We start from the raw sequence: 18,812 nt of genomic DNA, 5'->3' as shown, positions 1-18,812 counted from the left end.
AGATGAATGAGTCAGGTTGCCCAGGAAGATCTATTTCTTCACCTTACATACAACCATTGAGTAACTACCCCCTGGGTAGGCCAAATAATGTTCCCCCCCTCAAATTCCCCTGTCCTGACCCCAGAACCTGTGAATGTATTGCCTCCCGTGGCAAAGAAGAATTAGAGATGCATATGGAATTAAGCCTGCTAATCGATGATCTTAAGAAGATTATACTGGATTATCCAGGGAGGTCCCCTGTCATCATAAGGGCCCTTACATGTGGAGGAAGGAAGCACAGGGTCAATGTCTCAAAAGTGTCAACTGTTCGATCCCAGGTTTTAGGGTCAAGCAATCAATCAAAAAGTGTCAAGACAGACTGGATTTGAAGATAAAAAGGGGTCATGAGATAAGGAATGGAGGAGCCCCCAGAAGCTTGAAAAGTCAAGATAACTTTCTCCCCTAGGGCCTCCAGAAAAGAACACATGAGACTCTTTAGTTTCCCATTGCTGCTATTAATAAATTGCCATACACCTAGTGGCTTAATGTAACAAATGTTTCTCTCTCGGTTCTAGAGTTCAGAGGTCCTAAATCACCATTAGTGGGTTGAAGCAAAGTGTCAGGAGGGCCCCACCTCTCACCAGAGGCCTGCGGGGACAATGCGTCCCTGCCCTCCCAGCTCCTGATGGCTGCTAGCATTCCCTGGCTCCTGACTCCATCACCGCAATTTCCCTCCGCCTCCGTGGCCACACTCCCCCTGTGCTGTCTCTTTGCAGCCCTCCTCTCTCTGCTGCTCTGTTGTAAGGATACCTGTGATGTCATCGAGGGTCCATCCTTACAGTCCAGGATACTCATTTCATCTCAAGAGGCTTCACTTGCTCCTCTGCAAAGTCTCTTTCCATCCAGTTAATACTTACAGGGTCTACGAGTTAGAGCTTGACATCTTTGGAAGGCGTCATTCAGCCCGCTACAGACTCATTTCAGATCTGTGACCTCCACAACCAGAACATCGATTTATGTGGTTTTAAGCCACTAAGCGTGGTAATTTGTTACGGCAGCAATAGGAGACTAACACACCTCCTTCCTCCCAAACATGCTACAGATCAAGAGAGGGCCTGCCTGAGTAGAAGGAGCTAGCCCATGCCTACTATTCACTTCAGCATCCTGGGGGTCCTTTGTCTCTCCAGATGACACTCCTCTTCCCCCTGAGATGTAAAAGAATGCCAAGATTTGGCAGGAAGTGGTCATTAGAAGCTTCAGAAATCACCCTTCCCTCTTTCTTCTCACCAATCACAAGCTCCTTAAATAAACTGTATGGTAATTCAGAGAGTAGAGCTTAGGGAAAAAAAGAACTGATACTCGTTCCAGGGAATTCCTCTTAATAATAATGAATACACTCCATCCATAAATGTCAAAGGGCTTTGCTCAGAAAGCCAATAAGCCCTACCACAAATATAAGACAATGTAACACTCTACAGGACCGTATTCCTCAATTAGGAAGAGCCTCTTCAGGTAGCTTTCCTAGCATCCCAGGGCCAAAACATCATAGTTTTAAGCACCTATTAATGATGTTATGCTGCTGGTTTTCTGTCATCTATAGGTATTTCTATTTATAGAACTGCTCCTTTTTACTCATCTGCCCTCCAGGCACTGCAGTAAATTCCCTGGCTGACTGCTCTCCAAGAATTCGTCATGTCAGGATCCCCCTAGGCTCTGTCCTCAGACCTCTGATCTCTTCCTCTCCTTTAGTATGTGCTCTCTGTCCCAGGATATCAAATTCGTATATCCAGCCTGGACCCCTCAATGTGGGTGAGCACCAGATCCAAGTATCCAAGTGCTTGCTCATCAGCTCCACTGGAATGTGGAGGCACACCCCCAACGTAGCTGGCCCAAAGCAGAGCTGCTCATCTCCTACAGCGCACACATCAGCTCGGTAACTGGTACCCAGCGCTAAAACAAAACCCTAGTCCTCACCTGTACATTCTCTCCATTCCATCCCCCCTTTCATATCTAACCCATCCATAACTCCATCAGCTCCGCCTCAAAGATTTATCCTAAATCTGTTTCCCACCATCCCTGCCATGTCAATCCCAAACCCACTACCCTCACCTCCCACCCAGATCACATCAACAAGGCCCTGGCTGTCCTCACTCTCCCCACCCACCAGCCTGTGCAGGACACTTGGTCATCTTTCCCAAGGAGAGATCAGATAATGTTCCCAAGTGTGCCCTATCCAGGGGCTTCCAGCTGCACTCAAACTCCACACTGGACCATGATCTATGAGATCTAGCCAGTGACCAGCCCTCAACCTCTCCTTCCTCTCCCCCCCTCTGTACTAGCAGGCACACACAGCTGCCACCGGTCATCTCCTGGATCCAGGAATATGCTCCTGGATCCAGGCCCTTTGAACTTGCTGCCCTCCCTTCATATCCATCCATGACCATCCCCTTCCCTCCCTGAAGCCCCACCTCAAACATGTATCACCTTTGCCTAGTGAGAGCAACCCCACGGGCACATGCTTTTATTTTGCCCTACCTACTCTGACACTTTCCAAACATGTAGGAATACCAGAAGTGGTCTTGGTTTGCTGATGCAGCGTGCGTTTCTCTTCCAGTACCATACACGCTCGCTGAGGGCAGACCTCTCTGTGCCACAGTGTCCCCAGAGCCTGGCACCTATCTAGAGCTCAGGAGATAACTGTTCATGAGCTGCTGAGTGGACTTACAACCCAAGAGCAGTATCAGATTATCGTAAAAGGTGCTGTTTTAGTCAGTATCTTTGTTTTTGAGGAATAATGATTTCCTGGGCTCCAAAAGGAAGGCACCAAACCCTCCGTCCTGGGATCCTGCACTTCATCCTCACTCCCTCCCCTCCTGGCTTCCCCACCCTCTGTGTACCCTGTTCCACCAGCTAGCTAGGTCCCTAGTGTTCCATTTTATGTTACTTCCGTTCCTTCATCGGGTTCTGGCTCACCAAGGTTCTCATGTAAGCCCAGGGTACCACACCACTTGCCAACACCCAAGTTTTCTTTCGAGTCTCTCAATTCACCTTCCAGAGAGCTGACGTCAGCAGCCTGGGAAGGAAGAGACACGGTTTAGAACAAGAGCCGTCAGGCGGAAAGTAGAATTTCTAGTACCGGGATGAAAAAAAATCCTCCCACCAGTAGTAAGACCAAATGTATCTCCATTCACTCTCCCTTAAAAGATGCATACGTGACCGCATGATCCTCCCAAAGAGGTGGGAGGAGTGTCAAACTCAACAGATGGTGGGAATCACGAAGCTATGGGAAATGAGTGCTGGCGTGAATGAAAAGGAAGATTAGGAGGGAAAAGGATCTCCGTGTAAACATGATTAATTAAGAAAAATTAACCACAAGGACAAGCTTGATCCTTTTATAAGTGCCTGTACAAAGGCTCACTCTTCCACGGAATGTTTCCTCTTGGCCCGTATACAACAGCTCCAATTTGGGCCAGGTAGTAAATAGGCTAGAGGGTTTTGCTCATACCATATCTAATGCCTACAACATACCTGCAAAGTGACTACTACCTCATTTCTTCAGGTGAAGAAATCCATGTTCGAAAAGGCACAAGGTCAACTCATCCACAGGGCTCAGCATACACAGTGCCTAAGGCCACAAAACTTTTTGGGGGCCACAAAAATGCTCTTATCAGAAATGCTCTAAAATCAGAAGAATATAATTCACCTTGGATGCAATTATACAATGTAATTTCCAACATGCAGTATTTTTTTTTATTTCTTTGTATTTTAAATGGAAGGGAGTCCCATACGCCCAAAGTCCCTTGGGCCCTGGAGAGTCAAAGAGGTCCCCTCACTCCCTGCAAAGAGGTGGAGCAAAGACCAAGACCACAAGTTCCAAAGTGCTGCATGACAGAGTCCAGATCTGTACACACTCTTTTCCAGGATGCCATCTGGCCTCCTCATACTTGCATGCCTCCCAGGAACCCTGGATACTCTATGTTTTTTAATGCCTCCATCACCACAGCTTCTTGGAAATGCTTTTCTTAATGCAAGAATCATGGAGCGAGAAACATATCTCACAGACTCACCAAAATTCTGATCATGCCTCCCAAATCTCATCCATAGCTTACTTGGAAGACTGACTGTTCTTAACAAATATTAAGATGAACAAGCCCCAGCTGGCCCCTTTCCCTAGAACTTCCCTCACAGAGCACTCAAGGTGAATAAAGACGGACAATCTCAAATAGTCAAAGCTTGTCTCTGGACCCACTAATTGCATGGGGATGACCTGGGATGCTCCCCAAAAATGTAGATTCCAGAGCTCCACCCCATACCTGCTGAAAAAACAGGGGCAGAGCCCAGGAAATCTGCATTATAAATGAGAAGGACAGCCAGGGATTCTGATCTATTGTGACCAGGACCCATTAGATAAGAAGGTATGGGGACAAACTACTTTTTGCAGTTTTAACAATCTAAATTTTCCCAGAAAGCAACTATCATGTACGATGAAACAAAAATACACTATATTTTGTTCTAAACTTTACCACAAGCTATGGACCATTAAAAAAAATTGAATCGCTGATGACTACTTCTGGAATATGAGTCACCAAATCAACCCTGTGTCTGGAGTTGTTACATTTATAGGTGATTTTATCAGTAGGTCTAGGGATCTAATTGACTACTTCATTTTGTCTTCTTAGTATAGTCAGGCCCAAGCATTTAGATAATGAACTACCTATTTGATTATGCATTACTTTCATTTCTTTTTTTATATTAGTTAGGAAATGGCACTAATTTTGTTTTTACTTGTGTGTGCTAGTAGGTTCTATTATCTACCGCCTGCATTCAGGACGTCAAAGAGAGCATTACAAGACAAATTGTTATAAAAGGAAACAACAGGGCACCTGAGTGGCTCAGTCATTAGGCTTCTGCCTTCAGCTCAGGTCACGATCAAGGGTCCTGGGATCAAGTCCCTAGTGGGCTCCCTGCTGAGTGGGGAACCTGCTTCTTCTCCCTCTCCCTCTGCCCCTCCCCCCATTCCTGCTCTGTATCACTCTCTCAAATAAATAAATAAAATCTTTAAAAAGGGGGGGGATAGGCCTTACAGGACTGAGAATGATTTTAGGAGGTCTTGACTCAAATGTCATCTCTGAGATGCTGTTGCTAATCTCACAAGTAGGGGAAATCCCTAGACAGTCCCCACCTACCACCCTCAAAGAAAGGAAAGAAAAAGCGAGCTGGGCCCGACAAGCTGGCAGCCAGCAGTGGGTACCCAGAGCAGCACTCCTGTGCAGATACTGAGCCTTGGGCCAGCCACAGGGCTGGAGAAGCAGAGCAAGAGCACAATCAACTTCAAATCCTGGCTACTGCTTGCTGGGGCAGGAGGTAGGGGATTGAAGAGAAGAGGAACATACAGATGCAAGCCACTGGCAAGTCCAAGGTCCGGGGTTAGGTGGTTACAAGGGTATTCAGTAATGATAATAATAATAATGCTATCAAACTGTTTGCATGTATTCATTAGTATCAATCAACTATTAATAATCATAGAAAGGGAAATAATTTAACAACCATACCCAATGCCGGCAGCTTGTATTACAAAGGACAAACTACATATTAGCCTGGAGCAGTTTAAGCCTGAGTGTTAATCAGCAGCTTCTGGAGGGATGGGTAGTGACTGTCCTCTTATTAATAACAACTTAAAAAAAAGGCAGCAGGCACTTGGCATGGGGAATGGGGGCTCCCAAACAGTGTGTCAGGCCGATAAAGATGCTGGCGCCCGGCAGCCACCAAGGCCACTTCAAACAACCATTCGGTTTTCTCATTAGCATTGTGCAGCTGTTACCTCACTCGACAATAACACACGCCTCGGGGGATCTGACAAGCACAGGTCACCCTGAAGGCAAAAGGAGAAAAGGAGCCGAAGACAAATCATAAAAATTGTTCCACCCTGACTGGAGCTGTCATAGGTTGAGTGGGTGCAGCAGAAGATGGTGGCTTCTTTTCTGAGGGGCCTCCGGGGAGTTCGAAGGGGCATCTGACTGCAAACTCTTTCTTCTCCAACCCTCCCCACCATCCCTAGTCAGATGTTCCCTGATAGAGAAGAATATGGAAGCAAAGAAACTTCTCAATAGAAAGGACAGGTCAAAAACAATTGGCTTATTATGCCCAAAGCCTAAGAGAAGATTCTGACATCCCACCCCCCAAGTCCACCAGTTCAAAGCCAGCAGACAACCCCTTCTTGAGTGCTCCCCAAGGACTTATCGTGGTGCTCCCACTGAGCCCGCCTTTATATTACCACATAACACTTTATTGTACTTATCGGCTCACTGGTCAACCTACATCTATGGGATCTAACAGGCCCTAGATGTACAAATAAATACAACATGGAAGCTCCCCGAAATTGAAGTATACATCCATTTTTTTCTAAGATTTTATTTATTCATGAGAGATACGGAGAGAGAGGTAGAGAGGTAGAGATGCAGGCAGAGGTAGAAACAGGGTCCCTGCAGGGAGCCCAATAGGGGACTCGATCCCAGGGCCCAGATCACACCCTGGGCTGAAGGCAGCTGCTCAACCACTGAACCACCCAGGTGTCCCGATATGCATCCATTTTTTAATTTGTGTTCAGAATCCAAAGTAGCTTATAGGAAACTCAGGCCATGTCCTAACTTAAAGTCCATGAACACACATTTTATTATGCTACATGGCACATGACCTTTAAGTCTTTACAAGCCCTGAGAAAAATTTACAGGAACGGTAGAGGAGGAGATACAAATGAGACAGAGCCTCCATTGGGGAAGGAGGAAAGGAGAGGATACAGGAAGACAGCCACGGGACTGGAAGTACAGGTGACGATGATCAGCTCTAGGTGTGCTTCCCTTACTGTCACTACACCAGTAAGAGTTAAGAAGGAGCACCAGTTCATTGCAAGCTGGGGCAGATGGGCAGTCAGAGTGGCCCCAAGTTTCCTCCCACAGCACCTCCACTAGTCAAGACAATCACACAGGACAGCTTCTGCTGAGGCAGATAAAGGCCTCGACTGTGTGGGACGAATGTATTAAGGCAGTGAAGATGGCAAGTCTTGTCACTTCTAGGAAGGAAATAACATTTTTAACTGGCCCTTGGATCTCCAATGTCCACATACAAAGCAGCTAACCCAGGATTTTGGCAGCGACGGAAAACGTGAGGCCATTTACAAGCCCTTCCTAGGGCTGCCTCATGATTACAACAACTTATTGTTGCACCTAAAGGAAATTCCAAACTCCTTACTGTGGCCACATGCAGACTATGCAGAGCTGGCTCCCACGATCTCGCCAACATCACTCCATCCTTGTCTCCTCCCCACATAGAAAGGGCCATTGCACACGCACCTCACTGGATCTTCACGCATGCTTTCCCCTCTGCCTGCCAAGGCCCTTCCACGCAGACTCCTCTTCAACTCACGGTTCCAATGCTGGAGATTGGGTTTTCCCTGACCATTTTAGGAAATGCCTATTTCTCTTGACCTTTCCTTCTCCTTCACAGGCAGTTAACTATCTGAAATTCCCCTGTTTAGGTTGCCAGCCAGAAGATAAGCTCCATGAGAACAGAGAACTCATCTGTTTTCTTCATCACTGCATCCTTGGTGATGAGAATAGGGCCTACTGCACATTAACTGCTCAACTGTTCCTGAAGTGAATGAATAAATGGAGGAGGGCTAATAAAAGAGGTGACACTGAAGGACACTTGACCGTACCAATGTACTTTTAAAGGGTGAAGGACAGAGTATCTAAATAGAGAAAGAAAAAAAGAGTGACCAGAGGCATCCACTAACTGGCAACAACTGCCATGGTCCAGGGGAACAGAACAGGTGCACCCTTGCCAAAGCAGCATCACTACAGATACCACAGAAATTTCCAGAAGAACTCACAAAGGAAGATGATTTCAGGGGACCTCCCAACAGCCCTGGTCGAAGCATTCAGGCCAAAGGCTATATTCCTTTGTCACAAAATCTCTTGAAACCCTTCAAGCGTGACTATTAGTAATGTCCTTACCAAGATCAGTCAACCATATATTTCTGGAATATTCCCCCAAAGTTGTGACTTCCTCAGCCTTATCATGGGGCAGTACAGTCAGCTAAAACTGTCATCACTGTCCAAACAAAAGACATTGGTATCCATATACGACTATGTAATCAATTCTTAATTTCAAAGCCATCGACCTGAGACAGAAAATAAATCCTCAAACATTCCAAAACATACTTCTGGTCAATCAGTGGCTTTACCAGTCTGTGTAGGAGGTGTACTTTTCGTCAGACCCCTGAAGTTCTTTGTTGGCAAGGACCATTTTTAATCCTGCCATCTGCACCACTTCTACATGCAGGGACACAGTTGGTACTCGATTAATACCTGCTCCCCTCAAGCACTAACAGGACTCATGAGCAACAATGGGTCCTAATCACTGCACAGAAACATTTCCCAAACAAGGGATTTTTGGGTAACCTTCCCCAAAGTTGAAGTTCCAACAATAAAGGAGGAACAGAAGGGGCAAAGAATTCTAGGCCAACAATAAAAAGAAAATCCAGAATGACTAGAGGAACAAAACCACAGAATGAAGACTGAAATGATCAAACAGTCACAGAAAATCAGAGAATGTGGACATCAAAGAGTTGATGGACCAGCATGTAGAAAAGGGTAAGAACCACTATGTTTTTCTAAAGAAAGATTTAACAGTCCATCCCCACAGAGTGAATGGAAGTCTGAGGTTCTGGCTACCGTTTTTAGAAAAAGAAAACAGAACAAGCAAACAAAATACAGCTGCAGCCAGCGCCCCGCATCCAGCCCTGAAAAACCAGCTTCCACAGAAGAGCCCGGCAATCCACAGGTGGTCCAAAGAAGAAAGTGACTTTCAATCCACAGCTGGTCCCACCTCTTTTACCACTTTGCCTTTTACCACTTTGCCAAGACTCCGGCCCCACCCTAGGAGACTGGCTTCTGGAATACACCAGCTTCCCAGTCGTCTGGGGAACCGAGAAAACATACTGCCCTCCCAGGAGCAGTGGAGGAAGGGAGGCAGAGACGCTCAGTTCAGAAAGGAGGGGAATTTGGTACTCTAAGGACTTAGTCAAATTCTGTGGCAAAGATTTCCCCATGAAACACTGGCTTAACAGAAAAACTCCAGAGTGGAATTTGATGTTTACTTTCAAATCTATCACCAATTTTGGAAGATATGAAAAGTAGTTAATTTCTCTGAAATGATACACATGCAACATTTCCTGGTGTGCTAATTTCTACCTTCTGTTAACCAAAATGTTTTAAGACAACTTAATATGCCATGAGAATACATTTCAAGGCAACTGCAGAGCTAGACACAAATACCATTCATTCAGAAAATCAACTTTGGTCTCTTTCATACTTACTGAGTGTCAGAAACAGCCCAGCGCTGAACACAAGTTAAGCTGTAACATAAACTCTTCAATGGAAGGTGAAATATGATGCAGTTGCCAAGAGTTATAAGTAGTAAGAGAAAAGTTACAAAGCAGTGGTTCCCAAACCTGGCCCGCCACCAAACCCACGTGGAAGAGGCATACCCCTGAGAACCTGCTTTGCTTGGCCTACAACGGTAGATCACAGGAACCCACAAATATAACCTGCCCTCCCTCCAGGTGATCTGATCACAAGACGGGTTTGTGAGCAGCTGCTGTGAGAAGTGTGCCAAGGGTGGGTCGACTGTGTTCACCCACACCAAGGGAACACCGGGTTCACAGGCTGCTTCGTACCGAAATGCCCAAGAGACCTCAGTCACCTTGGAGGGAGTCCAGATGGCCCAAGACAGCCATGTCTCTTATCCAGCTGGACTCAAGAGCAAAAGGCAGCCTCCAGCAAACTCCCTGGACACCGCCGCCAGTCGCTTGGCAGTTCGGCAGAACGCTGGGTGGGAATGCTGGCAACCTTCAGGGCCAGGGCGACCTTGAGAGCGTGTCCCGCAGTGCATTTGCCTGGGCCGTGATGGTAAAGCTCACGAAGGGCGGCTTGAGGACAGCGAACAGGTTCAGGGAGTCCAAAGAGGCAGAGATAATCAAATCAGTTTCACTCTTTAATACAAAGAGCTCTAAGAAAGTAGGCTCTGGCGACATTTCTTGGTTACGCAGGGTTTAAGGAAATTTTTCTTTCTAGTTCTCGACGATTTCAGCTACAGATGACGAGGTCCAAAAAGGGCTGTGAGACTGCTACTCCTCCCTCCAATCCTCCCTGTCTTCCAAAGACTCAAAAAGGGAGCGGAGCAAAAGCATCTCCTGCGGGGAGTGGCAAGGGGATCGAACTGTGCCCAGTGGGGTAGAAGCAGAAGAAATATGCACCGGTTCCAGGCCATCCTCTCCCCTGGCCCTTCGACTCACTCGTTTTCCTCCCTGATCCTGGGCCACACAAACGGGAGAAGTACCAGAGACAGGAGAGCAACCTGATGGAAGGAGCTGGGGCCAGAGACTTCAGTGGAACAAGTGCCATCCCAGGCAAGTTTAACGTAACTCTATCTTAAGTCCCTGCTGTCGGGTTTCCGTTAGAGCAGTGGCACCTGAGTCCTATACAAAGGTTTTCTTTCCTCCAGGGAATATGGTAAAAATTACTGATACCAAGAAGCAATCCCTCCATACTTACCTCCTTCTTCCTCTACATCACAAGATAGCAGACACTATTGTCCTTGACTCCAAAGGATAGCAAGTTATACCCAGAGATCCAAAGATCTCTCTTTATCCCCAAACCTCGGATTTTAAGTGTTAGACCCACCTAAAAATACAAGCTTTCCTCTCTTGGCCAACCAATGCCTCTATCTACCTTCTGAAGTGAATTTTCTACCAATAATTACCATGTAAATTATTCACAATTTCTGGAACAAGACTAGCATGGCTTTGCCAATGCTAATACTGTTCCCTCTGCCTAGAAGGCCCTACCTGACCTAGAAAATTCCTCAACATCACAGCCACGTTCAAATGTAAAAATGTCCCAAATCCTAAGGGCTTAGAGGACTTTTAAAAATTAGACTGAGGTATATCGTGGTGTATTTTCCTTTTAACCCTTGAGTCTGCTAGATTCTTGATGGCAAGAACCACTCTCTGTATCCCTGACCAACCCCCCAACCCCCCCCCCGCCACCGCATGCGTATCACTACCCGGCGCAGCAAGAACACAATCAATGTGCAGTGAACTAATGACTCAAACTGTTGAATTAATAGTGTTATCTTGAGAGTAATTTTGAAAATTCAAAGGCAGAGCCTATGACTTAAGGAAATCTTCTTGTAAATCCAATAACTACAAGCATCCCCCCACAAACTATTACACCTTAGTCTGTTAAGACAGGAGACACAGCCTTTAAAGGCTAAATGTGGAGCTAAAGATCCGTAAGCATCAACTATCATTTATTAGGAGCTGCACTTAATGGAAAAGCAATTTTGCACCTAATAGAAAAACAATTAGCACACAGCAAAGTCCAAGCTATCATTTTTTAAGTGATCATTTTGCTTTGAAAATAAATCTTATATTGAATCAAAAAGAAAATACATATACATTAAACAATGTTCAAGAAGCTTTCTTAGATACTATGTAAATTTTTTGATCCTAAAATCAGAAAAAAAAAATTGATATATACATGCCATGCTAGTACCTGAGCAACAACCTAAAATCTCTTTTCAAAGATAAGGAAAAATACCCTTTCAAACATCAAGCTTAGGTCAGGGGTCCTAATTCCCAAGCACAAGGCAAATCTGGACCAAGTCTATGTTCAAAGGAAATTTCTACTTCTGCTATTTGCATACAGCTTGGCATGGGGACTAAACAAACGTCCAACAAAGGTTACAGAACAATATGGACAATGAGAAAACTCAACTATTAAAAAATACCATGTCGAGGGTATTAACCAAGAGCCTAAGAGGAGCCACCTTGAGTGATAAGCTGGGACAGTTATTTTTTTATTCTATGAGGATCATCTTAACCTTTTACCCTGGAACTCCCAAAGGTAAAAACAGGTCTTTCTTACTTTTTTTTTTTTTTAAAGATTTTATTTAATTTGAGAGAGAGCATTTGAGAGAGGACAAAAGGTAGAAAGAGAGAAGTAGGCTCCCCATAGAGCAGGGAGCCCAAGGTGGGGTTCCATCCCAGGACCTGAGCTGAAGGCAGACATTTAACCCACTAAGCCACTCAGCTACCCCTTTCTTACTCTTAAAATCATAGATTTTGTTTTGTTTTTAAAGATTTTATTTATTTATTCATGAAAGACACAGAGAGAGAGAGGCAGAGACATAGGCAGAGAGAGAAGCAGGCTCCCTGTGGGGAGGGAGTCTGATGAGGGACTCAATCCCAGGTCCCCGGGATCACACCCTCAGCCAAAGGCAGACACTCAACCACTGAGCCACCCAGGTGCCCCAAATCATTGCATTTTAAAGGCAGAGGGACCCTCGAGACCACTTGCTTTGGATGCCTAGACATATTAAGTGACTTACTGGGAGAACACAAGCCACTGATAAACATAGCAAAGCCTGGACCCCTGGTGGTGCTCACAGACCTAATCTGGCCATCTTTTCCAGCACAGCAGAGATTAATAGGCACCCCCCTAAAATCATCTTCACAAATAAAACCAACTCTGGGAGAGGCAATCACCCACCCCATTGTGAAGGTCTTCCCAACACACATGTGTGTACATACACATCCCAGCCATAAATAGAAAACAGGTTAGAGATATTTAAAAGGGTAAACTTGGGGCACTGGGTGGCTCAGTCAGTTAAGCTGCCAACTCGATCTCAGCTCAGGTCTTGATCTCAATGTGGTGAGTTTAAGCCCCGTGTTGGGCTCCACACTGGAAGTGGAACCTACTTAAAATAACAACAACAAAGTAGTAATAATAAACATAAAAGGGCAAACTTTATAATGAGATTCACTTAATGCAGCAGGTACTAAAAATCTAAGAATGAATGAGACTGAAGTGAATGCCTTCCACAAGGGCCTCCTAGTACATGAGGGGAAATGGAGCCTACATACATAAATTACAAAACCACAAGCCACATCCCATATTGGAGATAAAAACAGGGTGTGATGGGCCATTTCTGACTCCATGATTAAAATGTTTGGATCCTTCTTCCCTCTCATTTCTAGGGTAGCTTCTAGAAAATTATACTCTAACTTAAATGAATGAAAAAGTAACAACTGTTATGCACAATGCCCAGGCTGAAATCAAAAGACTATTTCAGAACTTTTGAAAAGATAAATCATTCTTCAAAGAAAGGAAATTCATACTCACAATTTTTTTCTAAGGTCAAAAATGCTGATGGTATTAAATGTGTTGAAAACTAACAAGGAATCGACTGTAGTACAATTACCTGCTAACTCAGGGTAAAGTGACCCTCTTTAGTAGGTGAGAAATGAACCACTGGTTCGGGAACCTGAAAGAATCCAAACCATTGAGAGTCCTGGAGGTTGACAGACTCCAGTAAGCACAATGCCAATGGCAACTTGTGTTCTGGGGATGTCTGAGATTAAAGACCATGAAAATAAAACAAACGTGTGACCTTCAAAGCCACAGCCACTAATAAAATACTGCTGGACCTTAAGATCCTGAGCAACCCACTCGGGCCATGGGGAAAAGACTCCTGGATATCGTACAACAGTCCCCACCTGCAGCTCTTTCTTGACTTCCTACGGCAGCCTGGCCCCCGTGAACTACAAAATACCAATTGATAACAAGGAGACAGACACAGAAGGTATTTCACGAGGGCCTTAACCAGTGTAGAAATATTGCAGAAGACCCTAGAAAGGACTGGTTAAAGAGGCAAGATTTCAGAACCTGCTTAAATGAATGGGACAGAACTGTATTTCCTCTCCACATGTAGCCTGAGCAATCTACACCTCTGGAGGTCAGGAAACAAATTCATGTTGGCAGGACCAAAACGCCCAGATTCTATATATCCCCCTATTGTTATTTCACAGCTTACGAGCAAAAGATCAGATTGATTCAAACATTTATTATTACTGCACAACACCCAGCCACCTCCTCTTCATTCGAGCTGCGAGCCAATGACCTACCCAGCTAGACTCAAGAGGTCATCTTCTACCCCTTGGCTCCTTGTCACTGCCCCAGGTGTTACTGAGAATGAGTGACCCAGAAAGCAGGCGGAGCATCCTAACAGAGGTGATATTACAGCCCTGGGCACCACTCTTTCTGGCCCCTTCATGCATACCTAATGCATCCTGTTCCTCCTAAGGCAGAAGTAGAACTGTGTTTTCAAGCTTCCATTGCAGACAGCTAGGAGAAGAAATTTACTTTTCCCAGAAGTTGGCACAACATATGTTTACTTAGGTAGACATATCTATACAACACTAGCAACAAAACTAATTCAACTCACAGGAAATTATTCCAGAGAGACAATGTCACCTCTTTCTCCGTCCTAAAGTCAAAAGGGGGAGGAAAAAAGGAAACAAATGCAAATTGCCCCTGGCAGAGTTTCTCGCTGAAGGTACACAGAAGGACTCAAGAGCAATTCAAGGTTTGCAGCAAATGCCTATTCATTAAACCAGTAGGAGGTGCAACACCATCTGGCAGCCGTGTCCAGCGGAAGATCTATTGCTCAGGATCACTTCTGAGCAGCAAGTTTATTTTTTTCCCCTTTTATGCACAAAACTACAAGGACATCAATGTTGGCATCAGGCATGCCAGGAAGGCTTAACGAGACTGGAAAATGAGATCCAAAAACGGAATCCCGCAAAAGCCAGCTTTCATCGTGCTTGATTAAACAACATCCTCCCAACATTCAGGAATCCCAGCAAACCCCAGCGTCCCCACTGGTGACTCCTTCAGAAACCACTAGGACTTCAGGCATGTAAGGGAGGAGAGACTGCTCCCTTATATGCCCAAAATGGTTTTGTTGTTGTTGTTAGATAGGCATGTTATATATATGCTGATGCAAACACAGGGGAACAGAACAGTGCAAATACAGCTACAAAGCATAATACTTGGGTTCAATGCCCCCAGGAACTGCCCCATTTCTCTGCTACCTCCTGACCCCCGGCACTTCCCCACAGTATCCACCTAATGCTGGGGTGTAGGGAGGGTGGGCAGGTTAGGGTAGGGGGTGGGCTCTCCAGCCTCCACCACTGCCTTAGTGCTGGTGACCCAAAGGACTGCTCCAGGGCAGGGAGGTGGGGAGGCAGTCACTGATGCCAGAAGACGACTTGGTGAGGGGGACGGAATGCCCACACTGAAGCCTGGACTTGGGAGTCTGGCTGGGCAGGGGGGCGGGAGGGGGCAAGTGTAGTAGAGTCTGGGCACAAGGCCAGACAATCACCGGGTGCCAGGAACCCCTGGAAGGCCCCCTTGGCAGAGTTCTCCCTCTGGGGCTTGCTTTCTTTGAACCTCAACATAACCAACCAGAATCTTCTTTTTCCCAAGTGAGTTGCTGCCGTTTTTTCTCTAATGGAAAAGCAACACTTACTCAATGCCAAAAATATGCTCAGTGCCAAAGAGCCAGAAAATCACAAAGAAATTTAAAAAACCATTTATCATCCCACCACCTGCAGATATCACTAGTAAGATTCTGGTATATTTATTGCTTTCTCCCCCTCCCTACTTCTCTCTCTCTCTCTCTCTCTCTCTCACACACACACACACACACACACACCCACCATGTGCAGTGCGTGTATATATACATATGTATGCCTCACATTATTATGCTTGCTTTCTTAAGGCCTGCTTTTATGCCTTAACACATTTTAAACACTTTGCCATGATAATAAATATTTTTCAACCACAATTTAAAAGCTAAATAGTACCCCACTGCATATACATGTTTTACTTTAAATAATCCTGTAGCATTAGGCATTTATTTTTCTATGTTAAAAATTAACAATAAACTTTCACTCCTTCTTTCCCATTTCAGGTGGTTCCTCAGAGTAAAGCAATTGCCTAGTCCAATAAGAGGATTTCTAGCTTTTGATGTAGTAATATTCCCACGTCGTCTTCTAGAAAAGTTATACCATCTCCCCAAGAGGGTGTAAGAATGCCCATGTGCCATAGGCTCTTATCAAAGCTTCTACTATCTGCATTTTATTGTCCTTTAAATTTGACAGTTTTTTGCCTATCAGACAGGTCGTAATTAAGCAATTTGCCAACTAAATAGGTGTAAAAGACTACTGCTAATTAAAACCACAACATTTACCAGGCACTTACTATGTGCCACATACTGTTATTTTACATGTTTGAAGTGTATTAACTTCACACATGAATGGCAAAAATGAGGGACAGGAGGGTGAAGTGATATGTCCACCTGCAGCCAGACAGTCAATGGTGGCAGAGTCTAGACTCTGAATCATAACACCATACAATTACACAGAGAACTAGTAGAAAGAATGAGAGGAAGGGACAAGATTTAGACGTGATAGAGGGGCCCCTGAAAATGTATCCTGCTAATCACTCCCTAATCTTTATTCATATGTTCAACATCACCATTTGTGGGGTTGTCCCATAAGTGACACAGTCTTCTGATCCAGCAAATCCAATCTGAAAGTAGACTTTTTAACTTTTCATTGGCTCACTCATCAAAAAGTGACCCAGGTTTATTATTTTGGCATATAACTATTTGCCTGTTTATACTAATCACATGAAAGAGAATGGGGTTATTTGTTTTCTGGTGTAAAAAATGATTTGGGATCTGGGAATTCCACTTGTAGGTACATATCCCAAAGAACTGAAAGGACTGGGACAGTTACTTGGACACCCGTGTTCCCAGAAGCCTTATCCACGACAACCAAAAGATGACAGAAACCCAAGTGCCCATGGTCAGAGGAGTGGATAAACAAAATGTGATATATACATGCAATGGAGCATCATCCAGCCTTGAAAGGAAGAGAAGTCTGACGTGTTCTCCAACATGGATGAACCCTGAAGACTTTATGCTCAGTGAAAAGAAGCCAAACACAAAAGGACAATGCTTTTGGAATGCAGTTTGCAATTGCATTTTGCAAAGCAAATGGAATATGCTTCCATCTATGTTAAATACCTAGAACAGGCAAAGTTGTAGACCAGAAAAGGACCAGCGGTTGCCAGGGTCTGATGGGTGGGAGGAATGAGGAGATGTTTAATGAGTATAGAGTGTCAGCTGAAAAGACACAAAAGTTCAAGAGATGGATGGTGGTGAGAGCTGCACAGCTATGTGTGAATATACTTAATGCCACTGAATTGCACACTTGAAAATGGTTAAAATGATAACATTAGTATTTTATGTATTTCACCGCAATAAAAACAAAAGAAAAGATTCACAAGGCAAAGGGCCTCCTATAAACTTTCTATTTAGGGTGCTTCTGTCACTTGGGCCCTAATCAGATCCTCACAGACCCTTCTGGGAAATGCTACCCAACAGAAGTTAGGGGGCATGGTACAAATGCTTTAATAAAAGATGAAAAAGCCTCTAGAAACAGTCTTTAATTGCAGGGACCAACTTATATTGTGCTCACCTAAGTGAGCAGTCTGGAATACCAAAGAAAAAACAGAATCAAATAGACTGTAAAACCGCATTTGCTATAGGAATCCAAGAACAAATGGGAAAATCAGGTGAGCATTCACAAATGACTACTGAGAACAAAGAAACCACAGGAAAAGGTCTTAGCACAAGCCTGTAGATCCACAGAGCTCAGGTGTTAAGAACATCAGATGCAGAAAGACTGCCCATCCAAAAGCCGGCACCCCGTGTCCACCCAGATTTGGGGTGAACTTACTGAGAAGGACACTTCTGGGATTCAAAAAGACAACTTAGGGCCAGTTAGCAGCTCACTGAATTCACACAGCACCACAGAATAGTTTCAAAGCTTTATTATTTTTTTTTTTAAAGACTCAAATTCAGAAATGCTGTCTTTGGGACTTATTTAACAGGAGGGCACTATTAAATCCCAAAGGACAGCTTCATTCCCCTGAGACTAAATAAAATTGTTCTAAGGAAAAGAAAGTTAGAACTATCAAAGCTAATATATGTTACTAGTGTCTCCTCATCAGCCCAACTGACACTGGATTAGAGCAGTAACTGCCAAGCCAAGAGGTGGGCTCCCTTCCCAGGCTACCATCTTAGGTCTTGCTATCTCAAACAGAATCCCCTATTGTACAGTAAAGAATGTGATTGGCCTTTGTCCCTGGTTCCTAAAAGGGACACTAAGTCCTTGGAATTTCCTGAATAACTGAAGTGTCTTTGTTCTTGACAAGCCCCTTGGATCACACCTGAATTTATGATAAGAGATGAGAAGACTCAGACTGGAAACAGATCACCAGAAAAACCAACTATGTGATCAGAACACTGGGGCTTTGAGCCTGCCCAATCTTGGGGAATGGAGGGGGCTCAGACTCATTAAATTATTGGCAATGTGGATGAACTCAGTCATGCCTATGAAATGAAAAGCTTAATAAAAACTCTGGACATCAAACTCAATGAAGTCTCCTGATTGGTAAATATGTTCATGTGCCAGGAAGGTGCCATGCCCGAATCCCAAAAGGAGAGGGCCTGGAAGCTCAGCATCTAGAATCCTCTCAGACCTCACCTCTCTTCATTTGGATGGTCCTGATTTATGTCCTTTAGATTAAATAATCCTAAATTCTGTGAGTCATTCTAGTGAATTATCAAACATGAGGGAGTCATGGAACACCTAGATTAGAAGTCAGTTGGTTAGAAGTATTAGGGCACCTGGGTGGCTCACTCTGTTAAGCATCTGCCTTTGGCTCAGGTCGTAATCCCAGGGTCCTGGGATCAAGTCCCTTGTCAGGCTCAGCGGGAAGTCTGCTTCTCCCTCTCCTTCTGTGACCACCTCCCACCGCTTGTGTTCTCTTTCTCTCTCTCTCAAGTAAATAAATAAA

General features: G+C 44.7%; 1 protein-coding gene across 4 annotated transcripts in view; it reads right to left on the bottom strand.

Moving 5' to 3' along the window:
• The window catches only part of MGAT5 (alpha-1,6-mannosylglycoprotein 6-beta-N-acetylglucosaminyltransferase), a 286,577-nt gene that overhangs the window by 251,314 nt on the left and 16,451 nt on the right, over nt 1–18,812 (bottom strand). The window contains exon 1 of one of the 4 annotated variants that reach the window (XM_041739322.1): nt 10,593–11,003. The exons of the other annotated variants lie outside the window; for them this stretch is intronic. The gene's annotated coding sequence lies outside the window, so the exon portion shown is untranslated. Of the gene's footprint in view, nt 1–10,592; nt 11,004–18,812 lie in introns of those variants that run through there. 4 annotated transcript variants of the gene reach the window in all.

Source organism: Vulpes lagopus, chromosome 24 (assembly GCF_018345385.1).
Source record: "Vulpes lagopus strain Blue_001 chromosome 24, ASM1834538v1, whole genome shotgun sequence".
Lineage (NCBI taxonomy): Eukaryota > Metazoa > Chordata > Mammalia > Carnivora > Canidae > Vulpes > Vulpes lagopus.
This window is presented reverse-complemented; position numbering and strand designations above follow the sequence as displayed.